This window comes from Tympanuchus pallidicinctus, unplaced genomic scaffold (assembly GCF_026119805.1).
Source record: "Tympanuchus pallidicinctus isolate F22 unplaced genomic scaffold, pur_lepc_1.0 scaffold8, whole genome shotgun sequence".
Lineage (NCBI taxonomy): Eukaryota > Metazoa > Chordata > Aves > Galliformes > Phasianidae > Tympanuchus > Tympanuchus pallidicinctus.
In genome coordinates, this window is record NW_026294802.1 from 5,568,718 (window position 1) to 5,585,521 (window position 16,804).

Sequence of the window (16,804 nt, forward strand, 5' to 3'; positions counted from 1 at the left end):
CCTGCACTTATTTTGCAGCTGTGAGTTTGCTGCTCATTCTTTTGGGAAGGCACAGGCAGCATGGGGAGCTTTGAGTCATTTGCGTGCATGTGTAATAAAATCAGATAAATATTTGGGGTATCTCCAATGTAAGACATGGCTGCTGCCAGCCTAAGAGGTATTGTGAAGTGGGACTGTTTAAAAATAGCTAACTCATTTGTGTAAAGTGATATGGGATGTAGGTGGAATGGTTCGCATTCACCGGGTGGCTGTGACAGCTAGCAGTAAATCCTGCGCTGCTGCTTTTCCTTCTGCTGGCAGTGGAGCCAGTACCTGCGGGCAGGGATGGGGCCTATTCCACTCCTGCCTGATCACATACCACCAGAGAAGCTTCAGGTGAGGGGAAAGGAAGATGTTTTGTAAAACTAATCTGCTGCTTTGCCAGAGACCTGTTGCGGATTGCTCAGGGAAGTATTTGTGTTGGATCAAATGCAGGTGTTTCTACATCTTAGAAGGCTGTGTCAGAGCTGTGCCTGATGAGTTTGGAGAGGGATTTAAATTGAATCAATGTGTGTTATATGAGTCGGTCTGCTAAATTCATTTTAAGATTGTTTTCTGAGTTCTTTGCCACTAATAGGTTAGCCACCTGTAATGGGCTAAAGTACAATATACTGAAATAAAATTTAGTGCAGCTCAACCACCACCACTCCAGCTGTACCTCAGATTACCTCTATGAAGTTCTGGAATTATAACAGTATTTTTTCTTCCCAAGTTTTTAAAGAATGAGAATGTATTTTGTTGGGGCTTTTCCAAGATGCAGTAGCCCAGCAGTCCTCCATTTCTAATCAGAGCCTCTCAGAAAGTCTTCAGTAAACCCTGAGGAGAGAGGAAAGCCCCGTGGCCATAGTTCCCACCCATGCACTACTTGGATCTTTCAGTGGGATCTTAGCTGGTAAATAAAGAGCATGAGACAGAGTTCCTGGGGTCAGTCAGTCCCTTAGAGCTGCTTTTACTTCTGTATTGTTCAGAACTCTGTCCAAAGAGCTGCCTGTGATCTCTCTTGGAGCCTTGTATGCCTGAGCTTTGGCTGGCTCAGTTGTCAGACACTGAATGTGTCAAACCAGAAGGCTGCTCCTTTTCCATGGAAACGCTCTGTGCAATTGCAGAAATAATCAGGCGGTTGCTGTGCCCTGTTGTTGGACATTTCCATACTCTGACTCGAATTGTTCCACCTTGATAAAATATGTTTTCAGCAAAAATCCAGCTCTTGTCATGTTTCTGTTGGTGTCACTGTTTATTCTGCTGTTGCAATACAGTGTTGGCTGTCTCATTTCTCTCTGCCCGTGCACATCTTGCGAAAAAAATCTGCAGTCCTCTTGCTTCTGGGTACCACTAATATAAGCTGTCCATGATCTGTAGATGATCTGTGCTAGACCTGAGCTGCTTACTGTACCCCCTGCAGGGAATCTTCAGTACTTTCTACTGTTGATATGAAGTAATTCAGTTTTTGGTTTTTTTTTTGTTTTTTTTTTGTTTTTTTACAAAACAAACTTTATTAATGTAACTGTTTCTTTGTGCTCAGCAATTTTCATGAAAAAGGAATTCTGATCGTGGGGCTTTGAAGTGGCGGTATTTTTTGGAGTTTGTTTTACTTAATCTGCTTTCCACAATACTTTAATTAATTGTGTTTTGGCTAACTCTGTAGCTATGATTTGTGGTTGATTTTAAAGAAAAAAAAAACCAGCATCCTTACTTACAGGCATGATTAACTTGGAGAAACAACTGATACAGCTCAATAGGAAAGTTGCTATAAAGTTCTTGGAAACTTAAGGAATTGCAAGTTATGGAATAAATGTTTCAGTTTATTGGGCCTGTGCTCCTCTAAGGTCTTTCTGAGACTTTGAAGTCTTGACATTACTCCCTCTGTAAGGAATTTAATTTCATAACTTGGAAGTTGTTCTGGAAGGGAGCCTGTGAAAGAAGGATTGCTTTCAGACTTGTACACCAAATGCTTGTGGGTCACTAAGACAGCCTATCATGAGCTCTGACTGTTCCTTTGCTGTCCTTCAATAATTGCTGCCAGAAATAAACATCTACATAAACAGTTGTAACCTTTAAAGAATGATTTGCTTCAGAGACTGGAGGCAGTCTGCATCACTGAACTCCTGAGAAGGAGATAGCTTGTCTTCCTCTTGTGAATCCTGCTTTTATAAGCAGTAAAGAGTTTGAAAGGAAAAGATTTATTGCTCAGAGCGCTAACATCACTTAAACAGTAGCCTTAAGAAAAAATGGAAAAATATTCACTTCCTTTTCTCCCACATCCAACTTGCACATCTCTGACCCTGTGGGGCACAGTGTGGGAGAAGAAGAAACTCAGTAGTCTTGCTGCTCGTGTGGCTTTGAGGAACTGTGTGCTGGCTGAAAACAATTGGGGCTGAAAACATTTGAGAAGTAAGAGGAGTGCAGCCCATCCAAATGCCAGGTCTCCATTTGCTTTATATCTGTGGAAGTGCTGCTGATAAAGTACTTGCTCCCAGCAGGACTTATTTCATTGCTGTTTTGCTGCTGCAGTGTCCAGTGTTTTGCAACTTGGGAAAATGGCCAATTGAGATAGGACTGGAAGACCATCTCTGTAGTACAAGGGGATTTAAAAGGACTGGTCTGGAAGCCATTCCCCTTCTGTGGTGATCTCAAAAAATGTTGAATCTTGGAAGTTTTTATATTGTAGATAAATAAGAGGAAAATTTGTTATAACTGCCTGCAGAATACTTGTTATACTCTTAAAAATTTAGACATCCTGTTTCCCTTAAATTGAACTTCCTCAATACCAGATGCTGTCAACATAAAATAAATACATACACGTTATGTTGAAGCTATTGCTCATATTGATAATATACTTGGCTGACTTAATTATATCTTTTGCTAGAGAAATTACTCTCCTTTTGAAATAGGTGTGAGATTTTAAATTATCCTTATGGTTTTTAAAGTCATAGGTCACGTTCTGGTATAAATAATTTTTTTTTCCTTCTTTTTACTCCAACAGCACAAATGTTCATGAGTTGTACATTTGTGTTCCCCTGACTAGAGTTTTAATTACAAGAATAAGCTCATCTTGAGGAGTTAAAAATGATTTCTTTTTGGAAACAAGTGGCACTGTAATAGAGCAGATTAGTGTTCTATTGAAGTGGTTTATCTCTGGCATTAACTTACAGTTGATACGACTGCAAGAATTACAGGGAGATTTCAGTACATCTCTGAGAGTAGGTATGAGAAATGCACTAAAGTTCAAAATCACATGCGTGTTAGGCCTGCCATTGGTTACCTGAATGCAATGGTTGGCTTTGTTGATAAAGCTTTTAAATCTTGCGCAGTGGATGGAGGCTACTTCTGTTTATATTTTTCTCAGAGTAATAGTATGCATTATTCTAAACTCAGGTAGTTGGTTTTAGATTAATAGATTTTTGGCCATCATAAAAAAAAAAAAAAATAATATGAGCTTCTAAAATCCAGGTCAGGTCTCCATCAACTTCAGTAAAATAGCAAAGCTTATGTCTATCAGATAGCAACTGAGACTGGGAAAAGTTGAAGTTCATGGTGCCATCATTATGAAAGAGCTCTCTTTTTGGGATTCCCTTCAGTGGAATCAATTTAGGACACAGCATGTCAACTTGTTTATTTTTCATTGCTAGATTCTATCTAAATCATTTTATCCCTAAATATCTCTGGCTCAAATTGGGCAAAGAACAAAGGAGATGGCTAAATTGCCTCTCTCTCCTCCATCTCTCCCCATAAGCATTTTGGGTGTGTTGTTTTCCCCTCTTGATTTCAAGCAGTTCAAATGAAATATTTATCAAATATGTGGAGGGTGCTTTTTAAATGTTGCTCCATGTAACTCACTGCTTTTGCCAAAACTTGTAGTGTATCTTGTTACCCCTTTATGTCATGGCCGCTGCACATAGTTTATTAAAGCTGTGTAAAATCAGACTTAAGAATGAAAGGAATCAGGAAAGTTAAATGGATTCTGATTGGTGTTGCCCTTCATTGTCATACAACTTGCGCATGTGGAATTACAGCTTGAGGGTTTTTGTCACTGTCTGGAATAGGTCTTCTGATGTTAAATTATTTTTAGAATTGAAGTTACTTTGTAGGAGGTTTCTTAACAGAGGAAAAAAGATTAAAACTGATTGGGAATTTTGAAGTCAATCTGTTTGCCAGCAATGGTAGTAGCTGCATTTCTTTCTTTTTTTTTTTTCCAGAAATGCATTAATACATAAAATTTACAAGTATATAAAGCTCATTTTTTGAGCTGTGTTCTTTACTTTTAAGAGAGAAAGCAACAAATGTTATCGATGTGTTCCATAATGCTCAAACGCAGAAAAGTTTTTATTATTAACATTTGGCAAATTAAATAGGAAATCAGCTTCCTCCCTTATATTATTTTACCCTTGTGCTTGTGAATGAGTAAGTTTAGTGCCTGAGGGTGTTTAAGAAACTTTTGGGGATTTAAAAATGGCTGATTTAGAGGCAGAAACTGCGGGGAAGATTTTCTTCCTCATTTGACAATGTGAGACTAAATAAAAATGACATACGCAGCCCTGAGTGCGCAGTCATGCCAGGAGGAGGAGGGGGCAGTGCTTCTCACTGAGCACTTGGATGAAGATGAACGGTGCGAAGCAGGGTGATCCAATAGCCCTGGGGTGGGAAAATGCAGAACTGCACTTTCCTCCATGCCTGTCACCAGTGCTCAAGATCCTGTTTTGTGTAAGCAGTGCAGGTCCCTTCCTCAGGTCGCGCCCTGCTCAGTTGCCAAGTGCTTTGTAGTGGGGACAATCTCACACAGCTCTCGGGGACAGCACCTCACCTACAGACATTGGCAACACTCATCAGAGGGGCTTCCAGTGCTGATGTGCTAGCGATTTAGTAGCCATGTATGAGAAAGACTGAGCTGCACTTGCTGTGAGACAAAAGCTCACTTCCCTGTGCTGTGAGGTTGAGAGAAACTGAAAACTTAAGAGGGGAAGAAAATCACTGACCTCTGCCTGGGGTCACCCGAAGGAACAAGTGAGCTTTTTTGTCATGATGGGTTCCAGTGCAGGGTTTGTCATCCATCTATAAGATCCTTCTATAGGAGCCAGTGCTGCTCTGCAGGACCAGCTACAAGGGGATCAAGGGTGAAGGAGGCAGGAAACCGTTTTCCCTTCCTCAAAAGATCAGTTTGCCAGACCTGATTTAGCATACAGGACTTTGAAATACAGATTTGGCTCAACTTTAAGTAAAGTTACCCACAGATTTCTGACACACTGTTAGTCATACGCATTGCATGGCTTCAAGAGTAAGGGAAACAAAAGTTGAATGCGTCAGCACAGTCAGTCCATGAGCTACTGTGTTGTGTACTTCACATCCTGTGGTTAGGACCTTAAATGTACTAGGATGTGGTCCTGTGCAACTCATTATCTTAGAAAGGCTTAATATATTCTTCCCTGGCTCTTTTTTTCCAGACAAGACTGTTACTGGTTGCTCTTTAGAACTTACTACTTCTTATTCCCAGCTGAGGTCAGTGGGAATCTGGCTGTGTTGAGCTGTTGCACACCATTGCTGGAGGTGCATAGTGGTGCAGCACCTGGACCAGTGAGAGCTGTGGTTTCAGGTCCAGCTTTGATGCCAAAAATCCAAAAGCTTTTCCAGCCACACCCCCACCAGCAGCCTAACTGTACAGCAGAGAAACAGCAGCTTCTGCCTGCTGAATCAGCAGCAGTAGCAAGAGCAGGTAAGCCTCAAAGGAGGACCAAAAGTAAGGAATTAGTCCATTCCTGGTGAATAAAACCTGGACTGGGAGAAATTGGGACTGGGATGCTCTTGGAGTGCAATTGCAGGGTCCAGAAGATAGAGAACAGGCAGCACATGTTCCGTTAGTACTGAACTGAAACTCATTCAGGGAAAATAAGCCTTCCTTCAGAAAATAATTTTGCCAGGAGGGAGAAAACTGCTCTCAGCTTATTTCTCTGAACCCTTCTGTGCTTTAAAAACATAAAAAAATTCTTGCTATCTCTACTTCCATCTTAGCATGTGCGTTACACCCCTTTTCCCCCCTGGAGAGACAGGTAGAAGCAGTGTCAAGGTTAAACCTGGTGGAAAGCTTTGTTAAAGGTGCTCCCAGCCTGCTGGCGAAGGCACGGCACCTGCTAGGCATGCCCAGTGCGCGCCCGCAGCCGGCTCTCCCTTTGGGAAGGATTTGCAAGGCTGAAGCACAAAGAGCGCTTGTTGCCCAGTCTCCGGTAGTCTCCCAGTGCTCCCACTAGCTGGGAAGGACTGGTTACCATGGAGGCTGCCATCTGTTCGCTCCCCGCTGGAATGTGATTATCCATGCTGGGTTGGGAACCGGCACGAGCAAGGGAGCGTGTGCTGGCTGCAATTATCTGCAATGGAGTGTGGTAATGGAAGGCTTGAATGAGCGAGCTGGAGCAGCACATAAAGGGATTTTACCAAAACTGTTAATGTTTTCTAGCCAAGAGGAGTAAACGTGGCTTTCTGTAAGGTCAGTGCTGAATTCGTAACGTGTGCAGGTGATTTTTAATGGGGCGATGTATTTATGATTGAAGCCGGTAGCACCATGGCAATAATGCTTATTGTTAGGAGTGCAGCGGGGAGGAGGAGCAGTTGTGTTTTAAAGATTTCTCTTTTGGTTCAAGCAGTTTAATTTGGGGTCATTAAAGCAGTAAGTCAGAACAATCACTGGCCACTCTGACACAAATGGAGCAATTCATATCTCTTGTCTTTATGAAATGCTGTTCGCTGCCAAATCTGTTTGATTTATGTGCCTTTTCACATTGATTGCTTTTTGTCTGAGTGATATATACGTATATATATATACACACATATATGTGATATGTACTTTGTTTTTTGTACTGTACTGAATGGTGAGATGGGGGGTAACATTGAAATAGAGCCATCGATACAATAGATATTTCGGGTGTTTCATTCAGTTTGTACAGAGGAAGCCGTGTAAGGTAAGCAGAATGCAGTATCAGTTCTTTCACTCTTTACTCCCACCCTCTGCCCCTGTTTCCAGCTCACAAACTGACCAAACATTTTGGAGTAGCTTAATTGTGCAGAGACTTTGCACAAGTTTTCAGGATGCCCTGCAGATATTGTGACTGTCTTGTTGGGAGGATGTCATGGAAAGGAAAAAAAAAAAAAATTGGAAGTATATGCTTGTAAGGCTTTTGTGTCCTCTAAAAGACATTTTTGCTACCCTCCAGGAGAAGGCATATTGATTTTTTTTTTTTCATAAGAAATGCATGGTAAACGTTTGTTTGCAGTTTGAATCACTGTCATAAGGAGCACTAAAATTCATTCCTTCGAGTCCTGTTGTATGCTGAGTAGATAAAGATTTACACCGGCAAATATTTTTAGTCATGTAGGGACTTTCCCTTTTCAAATAAAGCTCTTACACTGCATCCCTCTTCCCAGGACTGCCATTTTCATTTGCTGCATGGGAGAATACTGTTAGAACCTTTTAATTAAAACTGTGTTGGTCCTAATTCTGCTCTCTGCTTCATGCATGTAAAATGTCAGTGCATTGGAGTCCAGGAGAAAAGTTAACAGTGTGGTTAATTAGTCGCTATTGCAACATAGTTGACTGTGATCAATTTTTAACCTTGGAGAGGCTTTCCAAGTCTTATTGCCTATCAAAAGTGTAGGAGGGAAGGGAGTGGTTATTTCTTCGAATACTTATACTGCTGGTTGTACACCAGCTTTTCTTATTCTTCTTATGTCTGAAGTCTTTTCAGATGTTAGGTTACTCTTCCAAGTTGGTGGAACAGGTTGAGTCTTCTCAACGGAAGCTTCATTACCTTTGTAATTCAAAATACTTCTTTTTAACCCCTTCTTTATCCTTAATTTAAGCATTCTGTTGCCATTGAAGTGGGTAATCTGTGCAAGTGCAACGGGCTGCTTGTTCAGACACGGTTGCATGTCTGTAATTGCATCATTTAGAAAGAGCACGGGAGGCAGGTTGGCTTTTGTGCTTGGAAGGAGATCAGACTTCCACCCTTCAAACACAGCGCTGAAGCTTGCTGAGGGTGTTAGGAGGGAAGGGTAACCACCCTGAGGTCATCCTGGAGCTGATGTGGAATGCCTTTCTGTTCACTGATCCGCTTCTAGCAAGGCAGCTGTTGCCAGCAGAATTTCTCTCTCAGTGGGGATGGGAAATACTGGATCAGTGACAAGTCTTCGCAGAAAGCAGCAATCATATTGACCTAAAGGTAATGTCTTGTAAGTCCTCCTGGAAGTGATTATTCCTCATTGCTATTTAATGTGCTGGGAAGCTTGTTTTTCTACTGCCTTCGCTAAACCTGCTCCAAGGATAAGCAATGGGACTTTCCATTTGGCATTCTCTGGCTCTACTTATTTTATTCTCTGATGAGCAGAGGCCTGAGAAAAATATTATTTTTTTAATTATTATTTCCTTTTCAGAATGATCTCTATGTGGCTGTTAAATACACTTATTTTCTACAACTAAATTTTACTTTAGGTCACTAGGTCAGACTTCATTGCAGATACGGGATTTAAAGACTAGGCACTCTTTAATCCATTTGAGCATCTGGCCTTTCATAGTAGGCATCCCATTTCCATCTAACAGAGCAACTGTTAAATGTCTGCTTGAAATTAATTATTTTTTAAAAGATATATTTTAGACTTTGGTGGATTATTATGGTCAGCTCTGATATTTATGCTTAATGCAAACAAATGAGGGTCAGTGCAGTCTGCCACATGATCTCTTGAAGGAGATTTGTTCCAAAACACAGGCTTTGTGGGCCAGCAGACATTGTACTCAGTAGTGGGATTTTTTCTTAGGATGGCAAACTCAATTTGATATATCACCTTAGAAAAAAGGCACTCTGAATGGACTCCCAACTAATTAGTGCCTAGAAAAACAGCCTGGTATACAGTGGGTTTTTCATAATCTTGTTCATAATATAAATGTATATATATATACACACACTGAGCTTTTAGTGAGAGTTGCTACTAAATGGTGAAATTCTGAGTCAATATACAGGAGGCTGGCTTGCATATAAACGATCACAATTGTTCTCTTCAAACAGACAAGTCTTTCTGCTTTTCATTCGACGCATGTCTGTGGAATGCTGTTTGACAAGACTTGCCTTTATTTATACGTTGTCTTCAGGCTGCTAATTTGCAGAGTTTTTAAACACGCTCAGTTTTTGATTCACATTCTCTCCTGCCATTTACTAGTGCATTGTGAACATTAAAACAAAAATGCTGAGGGTCTGTACCGTTTCCTCATGGTAGCATGGCTATTTGGAGGTTAAAGCCTGCAGCTCCCTCTGGAGAGTTTGCTGTTTTGGGAAGTCTTGGTGGCTGTTTACAAACTGTTCCCTTTGCAACTCACACGGAATAATGGAGTCCTCGAGATGCTGGATGTGGGAGGACAGAGCTGCTGACACAGCACTGCTGCTGTTGGTCTGTCTGTAAGGACTCACGTCTTCTGTGCCTTGTATGGGTAAGGACAAAATGCAGGCATTAACACTTCTTGGATGACACTAGGAATTGTTGTACCAGATTTTAGAAAACATGAAATTTGCTTGAAACTTCATGAATCTGTGAAATTAAAGCAGATCTTCTTACTAAACCAATGCAATGAGGTATTCATGCATGACTAAATGTGAGAGACTGGCAGTGCGTGGAGTCATGACACACCTAGGAATTGTGGCAGGTTTTTTTTAGTCTATTCCAAGGGGAGCTGGAATGATTTCAGCAAACACTCCTTTCACTTAATCATTGCTCAGTCTTCACAGTTAAGAGAACGGAGGAGGCAAATAACTGCAAGCCAAATAACAAATGTTTTGAAGAGACATTATTTCAGAGGTGTTTGGTTCATCCAGTTGTCTTATGTACAGTTTTGTGTACAGTGTTATGTACAGTACAACTGTACGTAACAATTAGGTATTGATTTTAAGTGCAAAAGTACTGTTTGTTCTGATAAATACATGAGAATTGTTTATTTTGTAATAATAACTAAGCATAGCAAATACTTGAGTACAATAAGAAAAGTGGAGCTCAAAAATGGATAGTCGCTGACAACCATGTGATTTATGTCTCATTTAGCTGTTCAATGGACTTCTCTTTCAGTACATAGATAATTACAGATTGTTACAGGCTATTGAAAACAAACAAACTTTAACCACAACTTTAAACTGTAGTAAATGACAAAAGCCAGTGCTACATTGTGCTTCAGAGACTGAGCAAGAAAGATCAAAATCTTTCAAATCAAAATTGGCTGTCATGAGAGTCTTGTTGTCAGAACATTGAAGCAGATGCTTGACAATCGAATTCTACCGTTCTACCCAGAGCCAATAGCCATGGCCAATCCTCAGTGCTTCACAGAACAGGGAATGGAGAGCAGAGATGTTTTGGATCAGAAGGATGGGAAGTCGTCTGGTCTTGACAGTTGGCTAGTACGAATGCTATTCCAGCTGTTCATCTTCAGAGGATTCTTCAGTGCAGTTTTTAATGCTTGTTCTTGACTACCAGCAGGCTTCTGTTAGCATGTATATCCTTTGGATTATACTTTACTATTATGGCTTCCTCACTCACCTTCATGAAGATCATACAGATGCAGCTAACTGTGCTATTCAGTGTTATTCCATTTATGCTTACTCTTTGGGAAAACAAAAATTCCACATTCATCCCCAGTTAAATAGGAGCTGTGATTACAGCTCTGTGTTTCCAGTATGCATTTGGTAGCTGAGATTAAAAATATGTACCATTTGAGCCTTCTCAGCTGATGAACTCTGCCTAAACTGGGGACCGAGGCTTCAAAAGTCTTGAATTCCATTCTTTTTTGCAGTCAGAGGTTTTGTTTTGCAGACACTCAGCTGTGTCACAGGCAGTGTGTTGTATTCCCTGGAGTGCAGGGTGGTAGAAGGAAGATGAGCTCAAAAGCTTTGAGTAACGGTTTGATTCTGTACTTAGTTATTTCTGCAGGGTAAGACTCACACTTTCCTAACTGGTGTCTCCTCTGTCCCAGCATGACTTTCATTCTGCCACATTCCACTCCCAATTCTTACATGAATTAACATTTTCGTCTTCCTCTTCTTAAGGAGGTCACTGCTAAGGAAAATGAGTGAAAGCATGAAGTTTCTTTTCATTAATTCAAAATAGTTTATGATGGCTTTCCATATAATGCTTTCAGTAGTTACACTGAGACCGATATCTGTCACCTAGCAGAAATATCTTGATGCTGTCTTTAAATGTGTTCAATGCGGTTGAGTATTGAACAGCTGTTAAGCTTGCCAAAATATTAAGATTTCATAGTTTATATAACTGCATTTTTCCTTGCCACTTTTCTTTTTAAGAATTCTCTGGCAGCTCTGTATGCCAAGTCAGATTCCATGACTAATTTTGATGTCGATTCTCTTCAGTAGCTCTTGTTCATGCCATTGCTTGGAGCCCTATTTTGCTGTTATGACTTGGACACCCACTGTAAAGCAACTGGCAAGCTTTCTTGTCTTTTGGCTTGTCAAGATTTCCAATGTGTGAGTCAGTTTTAATTGTGGAAGCTGCTAGGAAATCTTAAAAATAGCTACTCAAAGTCAAAATGAAATGGAAAGCTTAGTGGTGGAATTAAAACTTTACCTGAAACTGAAAACACAACACAACCTAATCTGATGAAATATTCAGAGGTAAGTGTGTGAACGCTATTTGTGCTCAGTGAAGTCAGCAGTGCTGCACTGTTCTGTCTGCTAGCATTGTGTTATTTTTGGTACATGCTCTTTAGAAAAACTCATCCAGCTTGCTGTAGGTAAAGCACAAGTTTTTACTCATTTTGCTGTTTGTTCTGCATGCTGTGGCCTTGCTGCTGGCCTAAGAGTATGATTGCTACTTTGTTGTGTTTTTTATTTATGTGTTTGTCTGCAAAGCTGCTCTTGTTAATTACAAAGTATGTTCTTTGTAAACAATCGACTTACATTTTCAAGACCCGTCTTGTTGCTGATATTAGCCTGGTATGACTGAGAATATTCCCAAATTTTCTTTCTGTTAAAAGATGCTGAAAATTGTAGAATGTTTTTTGCTTGTTGTTTAACATAGGAACAGAACATCAGTTGCTAGCTGAGAGGGGTTTTTTTTGCATATATGTGTGTGCTCTGTGTAAAATCTTCAGCATGTGTGAATGATCTACAAAGCTAACAGAAATGTGATCTGACTGCAATTTCATGTAGACATTTGCCGTGAAAAACAATGCATGGGACACAGTCATTATGGGAAGGAAATCCACTCAATCCAGTGTGATCTGCTTACAGTTATTTGATACTGGAATGTATTCATCATGTTTTGATTTATTAAGATTTTCTTTGTGGATCCCTGAGCACTGTTTCAATCCATGTTTGTTTCAAAATCGGGTGAAGTTTTAGAATCCATTTCCATAAGAAAGGCAACAATGACTTTTTACTATGTATGTTTTATAGCTGGCATTTTTTCTGATTCTGGGGTTGTGGGGATTTTTTTGAGTACAGCAGCAAAAGAACTGTGAGAAAAAGCTTATTCATTGTTTTTTGTGTTAAAATAGATGATGAAAAGCTATTAGAGGCTGAGCTGATGAGGTTTGAGGTGTGGATAGTGGTAATTTAAAGGAAATTGTAGTTTCATTAGTGCTAATGCAGTCTCCATGAAGGCTGTGTTTAACTGTCAGTGTAACTTCACTATGTAAAATGGCCAGTCATGACTGTCACTGATCTTGCACCCATATTGTATCAAAAACTGAAATAAACTTCTAAATTACGTCATTTTTCCACCACATTCTGTTATCATCACCTTCCTTTTCTGAAATAATTTTGTTTGGGGAATCCCTCTTGGTCATTTCCCTTTGGACACTTGAATTTAGCAAGGCTAGATCATAGAATCATGAAATTGTTTGAGTTGGAAGGGACCCTTAAAGGCCATCTGGTCCAACCCCCTGCAGTGAACAGGGATGCCTGCAGGTAGATCAGGTCGCTCAGAGCCCCGTCCAGCCTGACTTTGGGTGTCTTCAGGGATGGGGCATCCACCACCTCTCTGGTCAGCCTGTGCCAGTGCCTCACCACCCTGCCTGTAAAAACCTTCCTTATTTCCGATCTAAATCTCTTCCCTTTTAGTTTGAAGTTACAGACTGGAAAAAATAAAAGCAAAAATTAAAAAATCAGTAATATGTAGTCATGGCAGGAGCTAATGAGACTTAAAAAGACTCTGTAAAGAAGGTCCCAGTTTGCTGACTATCTCATAAGTACTAGGTTGGGCTAGAGGACAAAGAGTCTAAAGCTGTTGGTTTGTATGTTTAAAGCAGAAGGAAATAGTCCCGATAGTGGAATTTTTTTAGTCCCAAGATGTTCTTAGGAGCTGATGTGTTCTGGAGAAAGTTACCCTGATGTCTCACAGAATGTGATGGAGATGTTGGCAAAGTGTGGAAGGGAAAGGACAGCAGTACTGTGTTACCAACTTTCTCTTCTCCAAAAAGCACAGTCAGAGTAGGTTAAATGTGTTGAAAACGCTTACACTATTGCATGTTCTGTACAAGAAATACAAGTGGGATTTGAGAAGAGACCAAACAAATCCATGGTGAATGTCTGTCAGCAGCTGTAAAATACAGTATGAATGCATCTGCTGACTCCAATCCCTAGACAAGAAATGCTGGAAGCCATGGGCATTGAGGGAAGAATCATTATCAGCTTCTGCTAGGTTACCCAAATATTTGCTACTTGCTCTTTTCAGCTATAGGATATTAGATTGAATGAATTTTTAGTTATTTTTTTTTTCTTGACCACTTATTTTTATGTGCTTATCTACTCTGGAAATGTACTGATGTCTCCCACTCAGGTGCTTATCATGAATCTTACATGTTGTTTTCTTGTTAACTCCAAACAAAAATAATTTATTTTATATTTACTATCTGACACTGCCCAAATTTATTTTTTGTTATTATCTCTATATAGAAACAGAATCACTCTCGCTGTGTTCTGACCTGTTGATCTGGTGAGTCTCTGGGTTTTTAACATGGCAGGGATAATTTTAAAGCTGAGGATGCAGCTTTTCACCTATGGCTAAATGTAGAGAAAAGTCTGTGCGATTATTTTTCTAGTTCGGATTGTGTTGTTTGGTTTGGTTGCTGTTTTTTTGTTGTTATTGTTTTCCTGGCTTATTGTTGTTGTTGTCCCCCTCCTAAAACGAGCATGTTCTTTTTTACATGTAATGTGTAACCAAAAGCTAAATTAACCAGAAAAGGAGAGTCTGCGTTCTTCAGCTGTTTTGCAAAGTTGTTAAATGAGCAATATGTTGAATCTGCGGGTGAAGAAAGGCAGGTGGCACAGTGCTACCGGGATGGGTCCCAAACATCTCCATCCCCTCTTCTCTTTTTTGGGCTCTCTGTAAAGGAAGAACGTGGCTTTCTATGGTAGCAGCTACCACATGGTTCTCACCTGATAAGCACCAGCCTGGCACCGCTGGGCTCTGGCATTATAGACTTCCATCCTGGCTGGAGGCAGTGATAAGTGGCCTCCTTGAAGGTAATGGGGTCACTGGGGATGAAGCAACACCTGCAGTGCAGGTAGGAGAGATGGAGAAGTGGTTTTCTTCAAGGGAAGGTGTGGGGAAGGGAAAGCATGAATACAACATGAGGAAAGGCAGAGCTGCCAGGCTGCAGAGTCTCCACTTGGTATTTATTTGCTCACTGTATGCTAGTGTAACAGAAGGGATAGCACTGTAGTCACTTCCTCTTCCCTAAATTGCAACATGAGACTTTTCTTTCAATTTTGTAGAAACTAGCCAGATTAAAAACATTAAGAACAGGAAGTGTAAGAATTAAGAACAGAAATAGAAAACTGTTCAGCTATTTTTTTTATTTTTATTTTTACTGGACAATCAAACTCAGTTAATAAGGCAAAGCCTTTGTCCACTTCTCCTATTTTAAATCAAAGTTCTTTTAGCAGTTGATGATCTTTCTACTAGAGAAGATTACTTGAACAATGAACCACAGTTTCCTGGATTTTTTGTAAATACGAGAAATAGTTGAAGTTACAGAAGTACAGCTTTATATGGTTAGGAGATGGCAGTCAAACAGGCTGCTCAAACATCTTCAGGAGACGTCCTTCATTTTTGTAGAACTATGAGCATTTAATTATTTCTTTGGAGGGTGTTGTGTTGCTTGTATGCTTCAAGTAAATTGCAGACACTGAGATTCGACAATGACAAATGCTGTGCAAACATAGGACAAAAAGGCAGACTTTTCCCTTAAGAACTCTTTTTACATGTCCTTTGGGCTTTTGTGCAGCTACTGGCTTTTCCTTTGGAGCATGTGTTACAGCTGAGCTGGAGGGGGGAAAAAAGGATGGAGAAATACTGATATTTGCTTTCGAACTGTGGCATGGCAACTACTCATCTCACCTTCCTTGGTATTGCTTGTTTCAAACCCAAATCCTTGCTCGTGAGCCAGGAGAGCTGTGCCCTTGGCACAGGATGGGGAAAGCCACGGATGTGACAACAGGCAATGAGTTCATTGCCTCCCATGGCTGCATGGAACCAATGGAATAGTTTTTGTTCTCAGAACTGGAAGGGTAAGTGCCATTATAACACAATTGTTTCTGTTATGCTGCAGATCCAGGATCTCTCATAATGTTTCTCACCCGTGGTGGCTGACTTATCTAGTTAAGGTCCTGTTGTTGGTTTTTGTTATGGTAGTCCTAAATACTCATTTCTAAACTGCCTTCACACTCAGCCCACTGCTGTCTGGATTTATCCTTGTTCATTTTAATCCTTGGTCACTTGTTTCTGTAGGTCACTTGCTGAATCTAGAAGTTTGTTACCCATTTTATTTTTTGGTGGGTACATGCAAAACTTGAGTTGTACCATTGCTTCTTCCCTCCTCACTTGACTGGATGGCAAAGCCTCAGGAAGGCAGTTTAATGAGACAATGTTACTGGGTTTGCTTACTGGAAGGAATTTGTCCTCTATCTTCCTTTCTCCTTCTGTTGGCACTGAAGATAATCTGACCCCATAGGCCAGCTCAGCATGCTAAGTTATCATACCAATCCAAGGGAAAATTAGTATGTTTCTGGCAGATTAGTGATCTGAACTGGCTTTTGGCACTGCCAGAGAAGACTCTCAGCAAAGTGAGGAAGAGCAGCATGTCCCTTCATCAACCAGTAGCTTGACATAACCGCCCTCTTGGGCTACTCACTGATTATCTTGCCTTGCCTCTCCTGAGGATATTGGGCAATCATGCATGAATTTCACCCTTTGTGTACCCATTCAGGGCTTCCTGTCAACGCTTCACAGCTACTGCATTCAGTCATCATTAACCTCTGCAGTCATGGGCTGTCCCCCACTACTGCCCCCGGATGAGATGTCAGAGCTGAGTTAATGTGACAGGCTGGCACTGGTATGAGCACTTCTGTTCCTGCTGAGCTGTGCAGTGCTGTGATTTCCACTATGCACCTCACAGAGCTTGTCACCTTGTAGAAAGCACTGGTTCAGCTTGCTGACCTGAAAGAAAACTGTTTGCTTTGCTGATGGAGATTTTTCTGCTGGGTTACATTGGCTAATCTTGGGCTGATGTTTTGATAACAGTGAATCTTGACTATAGCTGCAAGGGGGGAATGATGGGAGTACGATCAGTTCGTGTACTAGAACCATTAGACTGAAACGCATCTGTAACACAACCCACATCCTTGAGGATGTTATCTTCTCCCTTCCTTGGCAGAGAGGGGAAACATCTGAACATCTGTGTGGTAGTTTTCCGCATATGCAGATCCTAACAGCTGGCTGCTTGACTTCT

The 16,804-nt window shown here is 40.7% G+C and overlaps 1 protein-coding gene across 8 annotated transcripts in view; it reads left to right on the top strand.

Moving 5' to 3' along the window:
• FGD4 (FYVE, RhoGEF and PH domain containing 4) overlaps nt 1-16,804 on the top strand; it is a 114,478-nt gene that overhangs the window by 35,204 nt on the left and 62,470 nt on the right. For 2 of the 8 annotated variants that reach the window (XM_052667288.1, XM_052667289.1), the window contains exon 2: nt 13,968-14,007. The exons of 4 other annotated variants lie outside the window; for them this stretch is intronic. The gene's annotated coding sequence lies outside the window, so the exon portion shown is untranslated. Of the gene's footprint in view, nt 1-6,211; nt 6,515-13,967; nt 14,008-15,561; nt 15,585-16,804 lie in introns of those variants that run through there. 2 more of the 8 variants (XM_052667287.1, XM_052667282.1) reach the window with 2 other exon arrangements.